The 19,597-nt window shown below is 48.4% G+C and overlaps 1 protein-coding gene across 1 annotated transcript in view; it reads right to left on the bottom strand.

The window, feature by feature from the left end:
• The window catches only part of LOC149278888 (uncharacterized protein KIAA1671-like), a 33,515-nt gene extending 15,708 nt beyond the window's left edge, over positions 1–17,807 (bottom strand). The window contains exon 1 of the mRNA XM_089501634.1: positions 17,760–17,807. The gene's annotated coding sequence lies outside the window, so the exon portion shown is untranslated. The remainder of the gene's footprint in view (positions 1–17,759) is intronic.
• Between the last annotated feature and the right edge of the window lie 1,790 nt (positions 17,808–19,597).

Genomic DNA, 19,597 nt, shown 5'->3' on the forward strand with positions numbered 1-19,597 from the left:
TGCTCTTGGACATCTCTGCGGCCTTCGATACCATCGACCATGGTATCCTTCTGGATCGCCTGGGGGAGTTGGGAATCGGGGGCACTGCTCTACAGTGGTTCCGTTCCTACCTCTCAGGTAGGTTCCAGATGGTGGAGCTGGGGGACTGTCGTTCTGATAGGAAGGCCTTGACATCTGGGGTCCCTCAGGGAGCGATCTTGTCCCCTATGCTATTTAACATTTACATGAAGCCGCTGGGAGAGATCATCCGGAGACACGGGGCACGGTGTTATCAGTACGCTGATGACACCCAATATAGTCTTCTCTGTGTCTCCGACTGATGCAGTGACTAAGGATGGCATCTCTCCACTCAGTGCCTGTCTGGAGTCGGTAATGGGCTGGATGAGGGAAAACAGACTCAGCTTGAATCCAGAGAAAACGGAAGTACTTGCGATAGGCTCTCCTGGTCCTGGGAAGGAAATTTGTCCACTGGTTCTGAACAGGGTCACGCTCCCCGTGAAGGACACTGTTCGCAGTTTGGGGGTACTTCTGGACTTGTCGCTTCACCTGACTCCTCAGGTGGATGCGACGGTTAGAAGCACCTTCTATCAGCTTAGGCTGATACGCCAGCTGCGTCCCTACCTGGACCGGAGAGACCTTGAAACAGTAGTACATGCACTGGTAACCTCTCGACTTGATTTCTGTAATGCGCTCTACATGGGGCAACCCTTGTACCAAACTCGGAAGCTGCAGTTGGTTCAAAATATGGCCGCAAGGCTGGTCACTGGTAGTTCCAAGGCCAGCCACATAACATCCATATTGAAAGATCTGCATTGGCTGCCAATCCACTTCCGGGCTCAATACAAGGTGTTGGTTATTACCTATAAAGCCCTAAATGGCTTGGGCCCAGAGTACTTGGAGGACCGCCTCTCCCCATACAATCCGCCCCACACTCTCAGGTCAGGTGGGAAAAAACTTTTGAGAGTTCCAAAGATGAGATACGTAGGGACTGCGCAAAGGGCTTTCTCTGCGGTGGCCCTGCAGTCTTGGAACTCTCTCCCTGATGAGCTCCGCTCGGCCCCCTCCCTGGAGTCATTTAAGAAAAATCTCAAGACTCACTTATTCCGCCAAGGCTTTCCCCACATGTCCTGACTGTCATCTTTCCTGTATATTGCGCGTTGTTTAGACTGTTTACTGATTTTAACTGGTTTTAATCATTAGGTATGAATGATGGATTCTTAATGATGTATTTTATTATACGGTTTAATATGGGGGAGTTTTGTGGTCAAATTTCTATCTGTAATTTTGTTTTATGCTGCATTGTATTTTATTATTATCTTGTAAACCGCCGTGATCGAAGGAATGGTGGTATATAAATAAATCTCATTCATTCATTCATTCATGTACACCTTCAGGGCGGAAGTGTCCTATATATACCTGCATGGCAGAAGAGTCCAATAATAATAATAATAATAATAATAATAATAATAATAATGTTTATTTATATACCGCTTTTCCAAATTAGATCAAAGCGGTGTACAACAGGAAGTACAATACAAAGTCAAAATAAAATATAACAGGCCTCTCTCCCCCTCAAGATGGTGGTCGGAAGGAGGACTTTTTCTTCCTTCAGGCAGGCAGTTGGATCTAGTCTGCCTCTCTCCCCCCAAGATGGTGGCTGAAGGGAGGGCTTGTCTTCTTCAGGCCAGCAGTTGGAGCTAGCCTGCATCTCTCCCCACAAGATGGTGGCTGAAGGGAGGGCTTGTCTTCTTCAGGCAGGCAGTTGGAGCTTGCCTGCCTCTGTCCCCCCAAGATCCCTGTATGCCTGCACGGCGGAAGAGTCCTACATAGCCATGCACGGCGGAAGGGTCCTGCGTATTCCTGCATGGCGGAAGGGTCCTACGTATCGCTGCATGAGGGAATGGTCCTGTGTATTCATGCACGGCAGAAGGGTCCTATGCATCCCTGCATGGCAGAAGGGTCCTACGCATCCCTGCATGGTGGAAGGGTCCTACGCATCCCTGCATGGTGGAATGGTCCTATGTATCCATGCACGGTGGAAGGGTCCCAAGTATCCCTGCACGGCGGAAGGGTCCTACGTATCCCTGCACGGCGGAAGGGTCCTACGTTTCCCTGCACGGCGGAAGGGTCGTACACATCCCTGCATGGCGGAAGGGACCTCTGTATCCTGGCACAGTGGAAGGGTCATATGGATCTAGGCATGGCAGAAGAGTCCTATGCACCCCTGCACGGCGGAAGGGTCCTGTATATCCCTGCAAGGTGGAAGGGGTCTATGAATCCCTGCACGGCGGAAGGGTCCTACATATATCAGGACGGCGGAAGGGTCTTGTGTATCACTGTACGGAAGAAGGGTCCTGTGTATCCTTGCATGGCAGAAGGGTCCTGTGTATCCCTGCACAGCAGAAGGGTCCTACGTTTCCCTGCACGGCAGAAGGGTCCTATGCATCCCTGCACAGCGGAGGGGTTCTACGCATCCCTGCACGTTGGAAGGGTCCTATGCATCCCTACACGGTGGAAGGTTCCTACGTATCCCTGCACAGAACGGTCCTACGTATACCTGCACGGTGGAAGGGTCCTGTGTATTCCTGTATGGCAGAAGGGTCCTACTCATCACTGCATTGCAGAAAGGTCCTACGCATCCCTGCGTGGCGGAAGGGTCTTACGTATCCCTGCATGGCAGAAGGGTCCTACGCATCCCTGTGCGGCGGAAAGGTCCTACGTATCACTGAATGGCAGAAGGGTTCTACATATCCCTGCATGGCGGAACAGTTCTATGTATCCCTGCACGGCGGAAGGCTCCTGTGTATACCTGCACGGTGGAAAGGTCCTATGTATCACTGCACGGCGGAAGGGTCCTGCGCATCGCTGCACGGCAGAAGGGTCCTACGCATCCCTGCACGGTGGAAGGGTCCTACGCATCCCTGCATGGTGGAAAGATCCTACGCATCCCTGCAGGGTGGAAGGATCCTACGTATCCCTGCAGGGCGGAAGGATCCTACGTATCCCTGAGTGGCGGAAGGCTCTTACATATCCCTGAGTGGCGGAAGGGTCCTACGTATCACTGAATGGCAGAAGGGTCCTACATATCCCTGCAAGGAGGGTCCTATGTAACCCTGCACGGCTGAAGGGTCCTATGTATCCCTGCACGACAGAAGGATTTTACGTATCCCAGCACAACGGAAGGGTCCTGTGTATCCGTGCACGACGGAAGGGTCCTGTGTAATCAAGAACGGCAGAACGGTTCTACATATCCCTGAATGGCAGAAGGGTCCTACGTATCCCTGCAGGGCGTAAGGATCAAACGTATCCCTGAATGGAGGAAGGGTCCTACGTATCCCTGAATAGCGGAAGGGTCCTACGTAACCCTGCATGGCGGAACAGTCCTATGTATCCCTGCATGGCTGAAAGGTCCTGTGTATCCCTACCCGGCAGAAGGGTCCTACATATCCCAGCACAGTGGAAGTGTCCTACATATCCCTGCATGGCGGAAAGGTCTTACGTATCCCTGCACGGCGGAACGGTCCTACGTATCCCTGCACGGCGGAAGGGTCCTACGTTTCCCTGCATGGCGGGAGGGTCCTACGCATCCCTTCACGGCAGAAGGGTCCTACGCATCCCTGCATGGTGGAAGGGAACTCTGTATCCCTGCACAGCAGAAGGGTCCTACGCATCCCTTCACGGCGGAAGGGTCCTACGCATCCCTTCACGGCGGAAGGGTCCTACGCATCCCTGCATGGCGGAAGACCTCTGTTTCCCTGCACGGCGGAAGGGTCCTTTGTATCCATGCATGGCAGAAGGGTCATGTGCATCTAGGCATGGCAGAAGGGTCCTATCCATCCCTGCATGGCAGAAGGGTCCTATGTATCACTGCATGGCAGAAGGGTCCTATGTACCCCTGCACGGCAGAAGGGTCCTGTGTATCCTTTCATGGCAAAAGGATCCTGTGTATCCCTGTACGGCGGAAGGGTCCTGTGTATCCCTGCATGGCGGAAGAGTCCTGTGTATCACTGCACAGCAGAAGGGCCCTGTGTATCCCTGCACGGCAGAAGGGTCCAATGTATCCCTGCATGGCGGAAGGGTCCTGTGTATCCCGGTATGGCAGAAGGGTTCTGTGTATCCCTGCATGGCGGAAGAATCCTGTGTATCACTGCACAGCAGAAGGGCCCTGTGTATCCCTGCATGGCGGAAGGGTCCAATGTATCCCTGCATGGCGGAAGGGTCCTGTGTATCCCAGCACAGCGGAAGGGTCCTGTGTATAACTGCACGGCAGAAGGGTCCTGTGTATCCCTGCACGGCGGAGGGACCCTGTGTACTCCTGCAGGGCTGAAGGGTCCTGTGTATTCCAGCACAGCTGAAAAGTCCTATGTCTCCCTGTAGGGTGGGAGGGTCCTACGTATCTCTGAATGGCGGAAGAGTCCTACGTATCCCTGCACGGCAGAAGGGTCCTATGTATCCCTGCACGGTGGAAGGGTCCTACATATCCCAGCACGGTGGAAGGGTCCTGTGTATCCCTGCACAGCGGAAGGGTCCTCTGTATCCCAGCACGGCAGAAGGGTCCTGTGTATCCCAGCACAGCGGAAGGGTCCTGTGTATCCCTGCACGGCGGAAGGGTCCTACGTATCCCTGCACAGTGGAAGGGTCCTACGCATCCCTGCATGGTGGAAAGATCCTACGCATCCCTGCAGGGTGGAAGGATCCTACGTATCCCTGCAGGGCGGAAGGATCCTACGTATCCCTGAGTGGCAGAAGGCTCTTACATATCCCTGAGTGGCGGAAGGGTCCTACGTATCATTGAATGGCAGAAGGGTCCTACATATCCCTGCAAGGAGGGTCCTATGTAACCCTGCACGGCTGAAGGGTCCTATGTATCCCTGCACGACAGAAGGATTTTACGTATCCCAGCACAGAGGAAGGGTCCTGTGTATCCGTGCACGACGGAAGGGTCCTGTGTAATCCTGAACGGCAGAACGGTTCTACATATCCCTGAATGGCAGAAGGGTCCTACGTATCCCTGCAGGGCGTAAGGATCAAACGTATCCCTGAATGGAGGAAGGGTCCTACGTATCCCTGAATAGCGGAAGGGTCCTACGTAACCCTGCATGGCGGAACAGTCCTATGTATCCCTGCATGGCTGAAAGGTCCTGTGTATCCCTACCCGACAGAAGGGTCCTACATATCCCAGCACAGTGGAAGTGTCCTACATATCCCTGCATGGCGGAAAGGTCTTACGTATCCCTGCACGGCGGAACGGTCCTACGTATCCCTGCACGGCGGAAGGGTCCTACGTTTCCCTGCATGGCGGAAGGGTCCTACGCATCCCTTCACGGCGGAAGGGTCCTACGCATCCCTGCATGGCGGAAGACCTCTGTTTCCCTGCACGGCAGAAGGGTCCTTTGTATCCATGCATGGCAGAAGGGTCATGTGCATCTAGGCATGGCAGAAGGGTCCTATCCATCCCTGCATGGCAGAAGGGTCCTATGTATCACTGCATGGCAGAAGGGTCCTATGTACCCCTGCACGGCAGAAGGGTCCTGTGTATCCTTTCATGGCAAAAGGATCCTGTGTATCCCTGTACGGCGGAAGGGTCCTGTGTATCCCTGCATGGCGGAAGAGTCCTGTGTATCACTGCACAGCAGAAGGGCGCTGTGTATCCCTGCACGGCAGAAGGGTCCAATGTATCCCTGCATGGCGGAAGGGTCCTGTGTATCCCGGTATGGCAGAAGGGTTCTGTGTATCCCTGCATGGCGGAAGAATCCTGTGTATCACTGCACAGCAGAAGGGCCCTGTGTATCCCTGCATGGCGGAAGGGTCCAATGTATCCCTGCATGGCGGAAGGGTCCTGTGTATCCCAGCACAGCGGAAGGGTCCTGTGTATAACTGCACGGCAGAAGGGTCCTGTGTATCCCTGCACGGCGGAGGGACCCTGTGTACTCCTGCAGGGCTGAAGGGTCCTGTGTATTCCAGCACAGCTGAAAAGTCCTACGTCTCCCTGTAGGGTGGGAGGGTCCTACGTATCTCTGAATGGCGGAAGAGTCCTACGTATCCCTGCACGGCAGAAGGGTCCTATGTATCCCTGCACGGTGGAAGGGTCCTACATATCCCAGCACGGTGGAAGGGTCCTGTGTATCCCTGCATTGCGGAAGGGTCCTGTGTATCCCTGCACAGCGGAAGGGTCCTCTGTATCCCAGCACGGCAGAAGGGTCCTATGTATCCCAGCACAGCGGAAGGGTCCTGTGTATCCCTGCACGGCGGAAGGGTCCTACGTATCCCTGCACAGTGGAAGGGTCCTACGCATCCCTGCATGGTGGAAAGATCCTACGCATCCCTGCAGGGTGGAAGGATCCTACGTATCCCTGCAGGGCGGAAGGATCCTACGTATCCCTGAGTGGCAGAAGGCTCTTACATATCCCTGAGTGGCGGAAGGGTCCTACGTATCATTGAATGGCAGAAGGGTCCTACATATCCCTGCAAGGAGGGTCCTATGTAACCCTGCACGGCTGAAGGGTCCTATGTATCCCTGCACGACAGAAGGATTTTACGTATCCCAGCACAGAGGAAGGGTCCTGTGTATCCGTGCACGACGGAAGGGTCCTGTGTAATCCTGAACGGCAGAACGGTTCTACATATCCCTGAATGGCAGAAGGGTCCTACGTATCCCTGCAGGGCGTAAGGATCAAACGTATCCCTGAATGGAGGAAGGGTCCTACGTATCCCTGAATAGCGGAAGGGTCCTACGTAACCCTGCATGGCGGAACAGTCCTATGTATCCCTGCATGGCTGAAAGGTCCTGTGTATCCCTACCCGACAGAAGGGTCCTACATATCCCAGCACAGTGGAAGTGTCCTACATATCCCTGCATGGCGGAAAGGTCTTACGTATCCCTGCACGGCGGAACGGTCCTACGTATCCCTGCACGGCGGAAGGGTCCTACGTTTCCCTGCATGGCGGAAGGGTCCTACGCATCCCTTCACGGCAGAAGGGTCCTACGCATCCCTGCATGGTGGAAGGGAACTCTGTATCCCTGCACAGCAGAAGGGTCCTACGCATCCCTTCACGGCGGAAGGGTCCTACGCATCCCTGCATGGCGGAAGACCTCTGTTTCCCTGCACGGCGGAAGGGTCCTTTGTATCCATACATGGCAGAAGGGTCATGTGCATCTAGGCATGGCAGAAGGGTCCTATCCATCCCTGCATGGCAGAAGGGTCCTATGTATCACTGCATGGCAGAAGGGTCCTATGTACCCCTGCACGGCAGAAGGGTCCTGTGTATCCTTTCATGGCAAAAGGATCCTGTGTATCCCTGTACGGCGGAAGGGTCCTGTGTATCCCTGCATGGCGGAAGAGTCCTGTGTATCACTGCACAGCAGAAGGGCCCTGTGTATCCCTGCACGGCGGAAGGGTCCAATGTATCCCTGCATGGCGGAAGGGTCCTGTGTATCCCTGTATGGCAGAAGGGTCCTGTGTATCCCTGCATGGCGGAAGAGTCCTGTGTATCACTGCACAGCAGAAGGGCCCTGTGTATCCCTGCACGGCAGAAGGGTCCAATGTATCCCTGCATGGCGGAAGGGTCCTGTGTATCCCTGCACAGCAGAAGGGTCCTCTGTATCCCAGGATGGTGGAAGAGTCCTGTGTATCCCAGCACAGCGGAAGGGTCCTGTGTATAACTGCACGGCAGAAGGGTCCTGTGTATCCCTGCACGGCGGAGGGACCCTGTGTACTCCTGCACGGCTGAAGGGTCCTGTGTATTCCAGCACGGCTGAAAAGTCCTACGTCTCCCTGCAGGGTGGGAGGGTCCTACGTATCTCTGAATGGCGGAAGAGTCCTACGTATCCCTGCACGGCAGAAGGGTCCTATGTATCCCTGCACGGTGGAAGGGTCCTACATATCCCAGCACGGTGGAAGGGTCCTGTGTATCCCTGCATTGCGGAAGGGTCCTGTGTATCCCTGCACAGCGGAAGGGTCCTCTGTATCCCTGCACGGCGGAAGGGTCCTGTGTATTCCAGCACCGCAGAAGGGTCCTGTGTATCCCTGCACGGCGGAAGGGTACTGTGTATTCCAGCACCGCGGAAGGGTCCTACGGCTCCCTGCAGGGTGGAAGGGTCCTACGTATCTCTGAATGGCGGAAGAGTCCTACGTATCCCTGCACGGTGGAAGGATCCTATGCATCTCTGCACGGCTGAAGGGTCCTACGTATCCCAGCATGGTGGAGGATCCTACATATCCCTGCACCGCGTAAGGGTCCTACGTATCCCTGCATGGGGGAAGGGTCCTACGTATCCCAGCACGGCAAAAGGGTCCTGTGTATCCCTGCACGGCAGACGGGTCCTATATATCCCTGCATGGCAGAAGGGTCATATGCATCCAGGCATGGCAGAAGGGTCCTATGCATGCCTGCATGGCAGAAGGGTCCTATATACCACTGCATGGCAGAAGGGTCCTATGTAACCCTGCACGGCGGAAGCGGCCTATGCCTCCTTGGACGGCGGAAGGGTCCTACGTATCCCAGTGTCATAACCCCTTCATTCATTTATTCATTCGGGGTTCTATCATGATGATATAAAGAGTTTAGATTAAGTCATCTAAGTTAGAAATTAGTTACATGCACATTGAGGATAGGTACATACAGCCTTCACCTTGTTGTATGATGTGTTGGAATGTTTGAAGGCAGACTAGTTAAAGCTGCTGATCATATTTAGTAGTGAACTTTTATATATATATATATATATATATATATATATATATATATATATATATATTCTTATATTTAAATATAGATCTTAGAGTGTCTTAGCAATGTATATATGGATTAAATAAAAATATGTATCTGTAGGAGTCAATTGAATAAGCATTGTGGGAAATGTCCATCTGCGGCCATGATTTGTAATCGAATGTGTCACGTAAGCAAAACATAGGCTAACAGGACAATGAATCTTTCATTCCCTGATAAAGATTTACAACTGAGAGAGGTTCCACAGATACAAGTCATCAATTAAGCATCAATAGCTTTCTCAAAACAGAGGATGTCGGGAGACCAAATGATGCTCGCATTGGGTTGCTTTGATGCAGGGCTCCAAGCCTCCACTGAGAGGAGGGGATGATTTGGGGAGGACATGTGAGAGGGAAAGGAAAAAAAGGGTGGGGGGCACAGGTCGTTTTAAATTAAGGCATCCCCTTGTGTGCCTCAGTCTTCAATGACATGGCCAGGAATCTTTCTACCTTATCTTTTACAATAAACTTTCTGATTTACCTGAAGTTTGTCGTGGATTGAAGGGTCCTGTGTATCCTTTCATGGCAGAAGGGTCCTGTGTATCCCTGCACGGCAGAAGGGTCCTGTGTATCCTTGCATGGCAGAAGGTTCCTGTGTATCCCTGCACAGCGGAAGGGTCCTGTGTATCCCTGCATGGCAGAAGGGCCCTATTTCTCCCTGCACAGGGGAAGGGTCCTATATATCCCTCCATTGCGGAAAGGTCCTGTGTATCCCTGCACGGCGGAAGGGTCCACTGTATCCCAGCACGGCAGAAGGCTCCTGTGTATCCCTGCACGAGGGAAGGGTCCCATGTATCCCTGCACGGTGGAAGAGTCCTGTGTATACCTACACGGCAGAAGGGTCCTCTGTATGCAAGCACGGTGGAAGAGTTCTGTGTATCCCTGACCGGCGGAAGGGTCCTGTCTTTCCCTGCACGGCGGAGGGAACCTGTGGATTTCTGCACGGCAGAGGGATCATATGTATCCCTGCATGGCAGAAGGGTCCTATGCATACCTGCACGTTGGAAGGGTCCTAGGTATCCATGCATGGTGGAAGAGTCCTAATTATCCCAGCACGGCGGAAGGGTCCTGTGTATCCCTGCACGGTGGAGGGATCTTGTATATTCCTGCACGGTGGAGGTGTCCTATGTATCCCTGCATGGCGCAAGGGTCCTATGTTTCCCTGCACGGCAGAAGGGTCCTGTGTATCCCTGCATGGTGGAAGGGTCCTGTGTATACCTGCACAGTGGAAGGGTCCTATGTATCCCTGCACGGCGGAAGTGTCCTTCGTAGCCCTGCACAGCAGAAGGGTCCTGTGTATCCCTGCATGGTGGAAGGACCCTCTGTATCGCTTCACAGCGGAGGGATCCTGTGAATCCCTGAAGAGCGTAAGGGTTCTGTGTATCCCTGCAGAGTGGAAGGGTTCTGCGTAACCCTGAATGGCGGAAGAGTCCTACATATCCCTGCAGGTCGGAAGGGTCCTGTGTATCCCAGCACGGCGGAAGGGTCCTGTGTATCCCTGCACAGAGGAAGGGTCCTGAGTATCCCTGCACGGCGGAAGGGTCCTACGCATTGATACATGACAGAAAGGTCCTACGCATCCCTGCATGACGGAAGGTCCTACGCATCCCTGCAGGGTGGAAGGGTCCTATGCATCCCTGCATGGCAGAAGTGTCCTCTGTATCAGAGCATGCCGGAAGGGTCCTGTGTATCCCTGCACAGCCGAAGGGTCGTTTGTATCCCTCCATGACAGAGGGATCCTGTGTATTCCTGCACAGCGGATGGGTCCTATGTATCCCTGTATGGTGGAAGGGGCCTATGCATCCCTGCATGGCAGAAAGGTCCTACGCATTCCTGCAGGGTGGTAGGGTCCTACGCAAGCCTGCATGGCAGAAAGGTCCTACGTATCCCTGCATGGTGAAATGGTCCTATGTATCCCTGCATGGCAGAAGGGTCCTATGTATAGCTGCATGGCAGAACGGTCCTATGTACCCATGCATGGCAGAAGGGTCTTGTGTATCCCTGCATGGCAGAAGAGCCCTGTGTATCCCTGCATGGCGGAAGGAGACTATGCATCCCTGTATGGTGGAAGGGTCCTATGTATCCCAGCATGGTGGAAGGGTCCTGTGTATCCTTTCATGGCAGAACAGTCCTGTTTATCCCTGCACGGCAGAAGGGCCCTATGTTTCCCTGCACGTCAGAAGGGTCCTATGTATCCCTGCATGGCGGAATGGTCCTGTGTATCCCTGCATGGCGAAAGGGTCCTCTATATCCCTGCAAGGCAATAGGGTCATATGCATCCAGGCATGGCAGAAGAGTCCTTTGCATGCCTGCATGTCAGAAGGGGCCTATATATCACTGCATGGCGGAAGGGTCCTATGTACCCCTGCACGGCGGAAGGGTCCTGTGTATCCCTGCACAGCGAAAGGGGCCTATGCATCCTTGCATGGCGGAAGGGTCCTACGCATCTCTGCACGGCGGAAGGGTCCTACGTATCCCAGCACGGCGGAAAGGTCCTTTGTATCCTTTCATGGCAGAAGGGTCCTGTGTATCCCTGTATGGCGGAAGGGTCCTGTGTATCCCTGCATGGCAGAAGGGCCCTATGTCTCATTGCACGGCGGAAGGGTCCTGTGTATCCCTGCACGGCGGAAGGGTCCTGTGTATCCCAGCACGGCGGAGGGATCCTTGTATTCCTGCATGGTGGAGGGGTCGTATGTATCCCTGCACGGCAAAAGGGTGCTACGCATCCCTGCACATCAGAAGGGTCCTCCATATCCCTGCATGGCAGAAGGGTCCTATGTATCCCAGCATGGTGGAAAGGTCCTTTGTATCTTTTCATGGCGAAAGGGTCCTACGTATCCCTGCATGGCGGAAGGGTGCTACGCATCCCTGCACGGCGGGAGGGTCTTATGCATCCCTGCACGGCGGGAGGGTCCTACACATCCCTGGAGGGCGGGAGGGTACTATGCATCCCTGCAGGGCAGAAGGGTCTTACGTATCCCTGCATGGAGGGTCCTACCTATCCCTGCATGGCAGAAGGGTCATATGCATCCCTTCACGGCGGAAGGGTCTTAGGCATCCCAGCAGAGCAGGAGGGTCCTACACATCCCTCCAGGGCGGAAGGGTCCTAAGTGTCCCTGCATGGCAGAAGGATCCTATGTATTCTTCCATGGCAGAAGGGACCTATGTATCCCTGCACGGCAGAAGGGTCCTATGTATTCCTGCATGGTGAAAGGGTCCTATGTATCCCTGCTTTGCAGAAGGGTCCTATGTATTCCTCCATGGCAGAAGGGTCCTATGTAACCCTGCACGGCGGAAGGGGCCTATGCCTCCTTGGACGGCGGAAGGGTCCTACGTATCCCAGTGTCATAACCCCTTCATTCATTTATTCATTCGGGGTTCTATCATGATGATATAAAGAGTTTAGATTAAGTCATCTAAGTTAGAAATTAGTTACATGCACATTGAGGATAGGTACATACAGCCTTCACTTTGTTGTATGATGTGTTGGAATGTTTGAAGGCAGACTAGTTAAAGCTGCTGATCATATTTAGTAGTGAATTTATTTATATATATATATATATATATATATATACCCACGCATACCTGCACAGCGCAAAGGTCCTACGCATATATAATCAGATGTATACTTTATATTTATATATTTTTTAATTTAATAATATGTAAACCAAACAATATATAAATAATAAAATAAATAATAAAATAAAAATAAATATTATTATTATTATATTATTATCATTCTCTCTCTCAATATATATATATATATATATATATATATATGGTCACAGACTTTCTTTGTCAGAGCTATAGACATGATCGCTCCCAAGCGTCCTTTCCAACCCACTAAAAACCGTAACCCTTGGTACAATGAAGAGCTTAAACAAATGAAGCGGGTTGGACAACGACTAGAGAAGCGGTGGCTGAAATCTCAATTCTAACCCCCGGTTAGAATTGCCAAAATGTATAAAACTAGAGAGACAAATTGTTGGAGGTGTGGTAAGCAACTGGGAACTTTTTACCACATGTAGTGGTCTTGTCCAGTAATACAAAAATTTTGGAAAGCAGTATATAATTGTATAAAAAGTATGTATAATATAAAAGTGAAATTAATCCCAGAAACGTATTTGCTAAACATTATCACTGACATAGAGGTTAGAAAATATTTGAAGTCTGTACTCTACTTAATCACATCTGCAAGAATAGTAATCGCCAGAAATTGGAAAAATCAGGGAGAAATTGATGTAGAGGAATGGTTGATAAAAGCACTGGACGTGGTAGAGATGGATATGATCACCACACGTTTAAAAGATACTGTCAAATATGAGGAAAACTATGAAGATATATGGATACCCCTATCACATTTTTGTAAGAAACGTTGGTCATGAATTGGAATTTTCCAATATATATGTATAGCTCGAGGTTAAGAAATGATAGGACGGGAAGAGTGGTAGTCTCCCCTGAGGACAAATAAAAGAAGAGGCGGTATTCCTCAGACGAATTTGATATAACAGAATAAATAAGATAAAGAAGTGAGCAGTGGATACCATAGTTCCTACCACTCAAACAGTAATGGAAAAGGGTAAATTTAACGAGTGATGCTGTAAGGAAAGCAGATTTAAATCGAGGAATGAAATAAGAAATTCATAGCTGTATAGATATAGATATAGAAAGAAGAATTATAAAACTAATTGGAGGTATCTGAAACTGGAAGATTCTTTTATTTGTATGGGATGATTGGTTGATTTGTTTGTCTATATGTATTCATTCTTCTTTTTTCTTTGTTGTGTCTTTTTTTCTTTTTTTGGGTGGGGAAGGGATAGATGGAAAATAAGCTTATGAATGAGATGTATCATTAATGACTCCTTTTTTTACTTTTACTTTTTTTGTGCTATGTGTTTAGTTTAAATGAATGTATATATATGTACGAAAAGAGTATTTTAAAATAATAATAAAAAAAGAAAAAAAAAAGAAATCTCAACTCATATCTGATAAGATACTTCATAGGACTTTTCTTAGGTCCTATCAAATGGCGATAGATGCAGCCAAAAAATCTTTCTACTCTGCATCTATCGCGTCTGTGAAATCTCGTCCAGCTGAGCTGTTCAGGGTGGTAAGGAGTTTAACACAACTGCCTCCCACCCAGAACCCTCTATTAGAGTCAACCATAGCTTACTGTAATGCTTTTAATGATTATTTCGCAGATAAAATCTCTCAGATAAGAGCTGATTTGGATGCCAACTTTAAGTCAGAAGCAATGAGAGAGGCATCCAACACCTCCGCCATTACTGTTAGACTGGATCAATTTGAATCGGTAAGTACTGAGGACGTGGACAAGCTCCTTAGTAGTCTGAAAAAAACGACTTGCCCTCTTGACCCTTGCCCATCCTGGCTGGCTGTCCAGGGGGGTGATATAGTCAAATTGATGCTGAAAAATATAATCAATGCATCCTTCAGGGAGGGTACCCTGCCTTCTTGTCTTAAAGAGGCAGTGGTCAGACTACTCTTAAAAAAGCCCTCCCTGGACCCTCTGGATAGAAATAACTATAGGCCAGTCTCGTTGTTGCCATTCTTGAGCAAGGTGATCGAGAGGGCGGTCGCCAATCAACTACAGGCAGTCTTGGATGAAGCTGATTATCTGGACCCATTTCAAACTGGATTCAGGGCAGGATACGGAGTTGAGACGGCCTTGGTCGCCTTAGTCGATGATCTCCGTCTAGGCATCGACAGGGGAAGTGTGACCCTGCTGGTGCTCTTAGACCTCTCAGCGGCCTTCGATACCATCGACCATGGTATCCTTCTGGAACGCCTGAGAGAGTTAGGTATCGGAGGCACTGTTCTACAGTGGTTCCAGTCCTACCTCTCAGGCAGATTCCAGATGGTGGCACTAGGAGACAGTTGCTCTTCTAAAAGAGCGCTAAAATTTGGTGTCCCCCAGGGCGCATTATTGTCTCCTATGCTGTTTAACATTTACATGAAGCCGCTGGGAAAAATCATCCGAAGACATGGGGCAGGATGTTATCAGTACGCTGATGACACCCAAATATATTTCTCTATGTCTCAAACTGATGCAGTGTCTATGGATGGCATCTCTCCTCTGAATGCCTGTCTTGGGGCGGTAATGGACTGGATGAGGGAAAACCGACTCAAGCTGAATCCAGGTAAGACAGAGGTACTTGTTATAGGAAACCCAAGCCCAGGTATGGAATTATGTCAGCCAGTTCTGGATGGGGTCACACTTCCCCTGAAAGACTCTGTCCGCAGCTTGGGGGTGCTCCTTGACTCGTCGCTTCACCTGACAGCTCAGGTGGATGCGACAGTCAGGAGCACTTGTTATCAGCTTCGGCTGATACGCCAGCTGCGCCCCTTCCTGGAGCAGGGAGACCCTGAAACAGTTGAACATGCGCTGGTCACCTCTCGATTGGACTTCTGTAATGCGCTCTACATGGGGCTACCCTTGTGCCAAGTTCAGAAACTTCAACTTGTACAAAATATGGCAGCCAGGTTAATTACAGGTACTCGTCGTACCGATCACATAACACCGGTTTTGAAATCCCTTCACTGGCTGCCAATTAGTTTCCGGGCAAGGTACAAGGTGTTGGTGATTACCTTCAAAGCCCTACATGGCTTGGGTCCAGAATACTTAAGAGATCGCCTACTTCCATACTGTCCGTCCCGCACTCTAAGGTCCTCGGGGAAGAATCTACTTCAGCCAATAAAATCTAGGCTAACTTCAGTCACCCAGAGGGCTTTTTCCATTGCAGCTCCGAAGCTACGGAATGACCTGCTGAAGGAGATCCGTGACATTTCTACTCTTACAGCCTTTAAGAAGGCTCTTAAGACGGATCTCTTCCAGCAAGCCTTCCCTACCTAGTTCTGCTCCCCATTTACTGTGACTTATGTCACTCTGTCCACCAATTCTTCTCTTAAATTTAATGAGAAGAATTAAATTAAAATTAATTAAAATAAAATCCTTGCCTCAAGAAGAAGAGCCCTCCCTCCATGACATCATCATCAGACCTGGGAGGAAATTAAAAAGAGAGGCCCAACTTCCATCAGGCCTAACTGTGAATGTACTCACTTCGCTCTCTTTAATTTTATTGTATTTTATTTATTTATTGTATTTTATTTTATTATCTTTATTTTTACTGTTGTAACCCGCCTGGATTCCTTGTGATTGGGCGGGCTATAAATAAATCATTATTATTATTATTATTATATCTATTGATTCATTGGGGAAATCTATAATATTATTGACATTAAAATTTGTGGGAAATGTACCATATATTAATAATAATGATGATGATAATAGTAATAATAAACAGCAAATAAATTAATATAGCAAATAAATGTTAATTATAAATAAATAAATCAAATAAATATAGCAAATAAATGTTAATAATAATAATAATAAATAAATAAATAAAATATAATAATAATAATAATAGCAAATAAATGTTAATAGTAATAATAATACAATCAATAATAATAATAATAGCATACAATAATAATAATTTGATTATATAGATTGCATTTATCTTATTTTCCTGAACCCTTAAGGAAGACCCCTTCCCCAATTATTGTTCCCCTATGAGGGCCTATTAAGACTCTTCCCCACCTATTTCCCTGTCTTCCAATGCTATGGAGACCCCTCCCCAATTATCTCATATGGAGATCCCTCTCCACTAATTTCCTATGGAATCCCCTCCCTAATTATATCCTATAGAGACCCTTCCCCAATTATATCCTAGGAGACCCTTCCCCACATTTCCTATAGAGACCCTTCCCCAATTATATCCCAGGAGACCCTTCCCCACATTTCCTATAGAGACCCCTCCCCACCTATGTCCTATGGAGACCCCTCCCCAATTCTGAACCCTAACCCAATTATCCCCAATTTATTAAGACCCTTCCCCAATTTCTTCCCTAATCCCTGAAGACCCCTTCAGGCCTCCTCCCCAATTTCCTCTCCGCCTTAATTAGTGAGACCCCCTCCTCAATTAGTTCCTCTCCCCAATTAGTGCTGCCAAGACTCCCTCCCCAATTAATTGCACCCCCTCTTGGAAACCCCCCAACCCTTATGGAGTGCCCTCCCCAATTAATTGCAATCATGAAGACCCCTCCCCAAATAACTAAAGGGGTGCAATTGGGGGTCTACATAGGGATGGGGGGCTTTAATTAGGGGGAGCCATTATTTGGGGAGGTGGTCTTCTTCATAGGGTTGATTTGGGGAGGTTACACATAATTGGGGAGGGGTCTTAATAGGGGTGGGGGATCCCATGATTGCAATTAATTGGGGAGGGGTCTCCATAAGGGTTAGGGGTGCAATTAAGGGGTGCAAATGATTGCAATTAATTGGGGAGGAGTCTCCATAATGGTTGGGGGGGTGCAATTAAGGGGTGCAAATGATTGCAATTAATGGGGAGGGGTCTCCATAAGGGTTGGGTGGTGCAATTAAGGGGTGCAAATGATTGCAATTAATTGGGGAGGGGTCTTAAGGGTTGGGGGTTGAAATTAAGGGGTGCAATTAATTGGAGAGGGGTCTTAAGGATTGGGGGGTGCAATTTGGGGGTGCAATTAATTGAGGAGGGGTCTTCATAAGGGTTGGGGTGCCATTAGGGGTGCAATTAATTGGGGAGGGGCCTTCATAAGGGTTGAGGGTGCAATTAGGGGTGCAATTAATTGGGGAGGGGTCTTCATAAGGGTTGGGGGTTGCAATTAGGGGGTGCAATTAATTGGGGAGGGGTCTTAAGGGTTGGGGGTTGCAATTAGGGGGTGCAATTAATTGCAATTAATTGGGGAAGGGTTCCCATAAGAGTTGGGGATCCCATGATTGCAATTAATAGGGGAGGGGATCTTAATAAAGGCTGGGGTTTTGCAATCAAGGGGTTCGATTAATTGCAATCAATCAGGGAGGGGGTCCTTCGTAGCTCTGGAGAGATAATTGGGGAAGGAGCTTAGCAGGGCTGGGGACCCCTGTCCCTTCGCAGTCCTCACCTGCGTCCTCAGCTGCTCCCCTTCTTCCTCCATCTTCCTCCTTAGCAGTGCAGCCGAGCTTTGCCCCGGACGGGGGCGTGGCCTGGTATTCAAATGAATGAGCGTGGCATCAGAGCGTAGGGACAACCTCCCTTGCTAGTCGCGGGGAGGGCGGGGCAGCGTTGCCATGGAGATGGCGCGAAGGGAGGGGAAGCGGTGATGACGTCAACAAGGGGAGTCTCTAGAGCAACGAGTTCGAGTCCCGCTTCGGATTAAAATTTATGGTGGCTAAATTAATTAAACTTGATTTAATGGCATTTAATTGACTTAGGAATGAAGCTAAATTAAAAATTGAAGGTGTTTTATTTATTTATTTTATTTAAAATATAAATATGAATAAATTCAATTTAAAAATGAATGGATCAGGGTTATTATTATTATTATTTATGCCTTTACAACAAATAAAATGGGCTGAAACTGCATTGTTATTATCATTATTATTATTATTTCTGTTAAATAAATTAAAATGTTCCCAAACTGCAATATTCCTAATATTTATTTATTAATAAATAATAGTATTTATTTATTATTTATTTATTTCTATTTCAATTTCTGTTGTTTCACAGCAATTAAAATATAACAATAATATTCTCCGGATAAGATTGCAAAAATATATAAAGGAAAATAAAATAGGTGTTGGAAGTGTAAAAATGAAATAGGGACGTTTTACCACTGTTGGTGGACTTGTAAGTGGGCAAGAAAATATTGGTCAGTGATAAATGATACGATTAGTGGGATTCTAGGCATTAAAATGCAACTAAAACCAGAATTTTATCTTTTGGGCATATTTGGAGACGAAATCAGTCCTAAACATGAGAAAATTGTCTTTTATATGATAACGCTGGCTCGGGTATGTTTCGCACAAAAATGGAAATGTGAGGACATACCTTCAAAGGAGGATTGGATGTGGAAATTATATGACGGAATGGAAATGGACAAACTAACACAAGCATTGAGGAATGATACAAAAAGCAAATTAACGGAAGATTGGAAAGGAATTATGGAATTCTTAAAAGTAAATTTGGGTGAATACGCATATTTTAAGATAGATTAGAGCAAGAGAGATGGATCTTGTTGACTGACCAATATCTGGTCTTTATTTTTAGGAAAACAAACATAAGGAGTTAGATTAAGAAGGGTAAGCAGGAAGTCAGTTGGTATGAATGAGAAGAAGAGAGGATGGAATAAAGGTACAAAGAAGGAACCGGGGAATAGTATAGAGATTCAGAAGATAAGAAGGAAAGAACAAAATATAGATAAAGGATTTAGAAGGATAGAAGATAGATGTAGTTAAGTTAGGGAGAGTTAGGTAAAATTAGTAAGGAGGTGTGTGAAAGTGTATGGGAATACATATTACAAATCATATTGTAAAATGTATTGTGTGTATTGTGTGTAATGTTGTAATTTTGTAATTATTTTAATTTTATTAATAAAATATTTTTAAAAATATATAACAATAATATAATAATAGAATATAATAATATAGAATTTATAATAATATATTTTAACCCACCCCAATCCATTGGGAGAATCGGAATACAGTGGTACCCCGGGATACGAATTGACCACGTTACGAAATTTCCGGGGTACGAAAAAGTTAGATTTAAAAAAACTGTTCCGGGTAACGAAAGATTTTTCGGGTTACGAAAATCATTTCGGCGCGTTTCGGCGCGAAATTCAAATCGGAAGCGCGGCTAGCGGCTTTCCAGCGGCTTTCCAGCGCCTTTTCGGGTTGCGAAATGTATCGGGTTACGAACGGCGCCGCGGAACGAATTAAATTCGTAACCCGAGGTAGCACT

The sequence above is a fragment of the Sceloporus occidentalis genome, unplaced genomic scaffold, assembly GCF_023333645.1.
Source record: "Sceloporus occidentalis isolate IW3139 unplaced genomic scaffold, rSceOcc1.0.p SCAF_177, whole genome shotgun sequence".
In the NCBI taxonomy this organism is placed as follows: domain Eukaryota; kingdom Metazoa; phylum Chordata; class Lepidosauria; order Squamata; family Phrynosomatidae; genus Sceloporus; species Sceloporus occidentalis.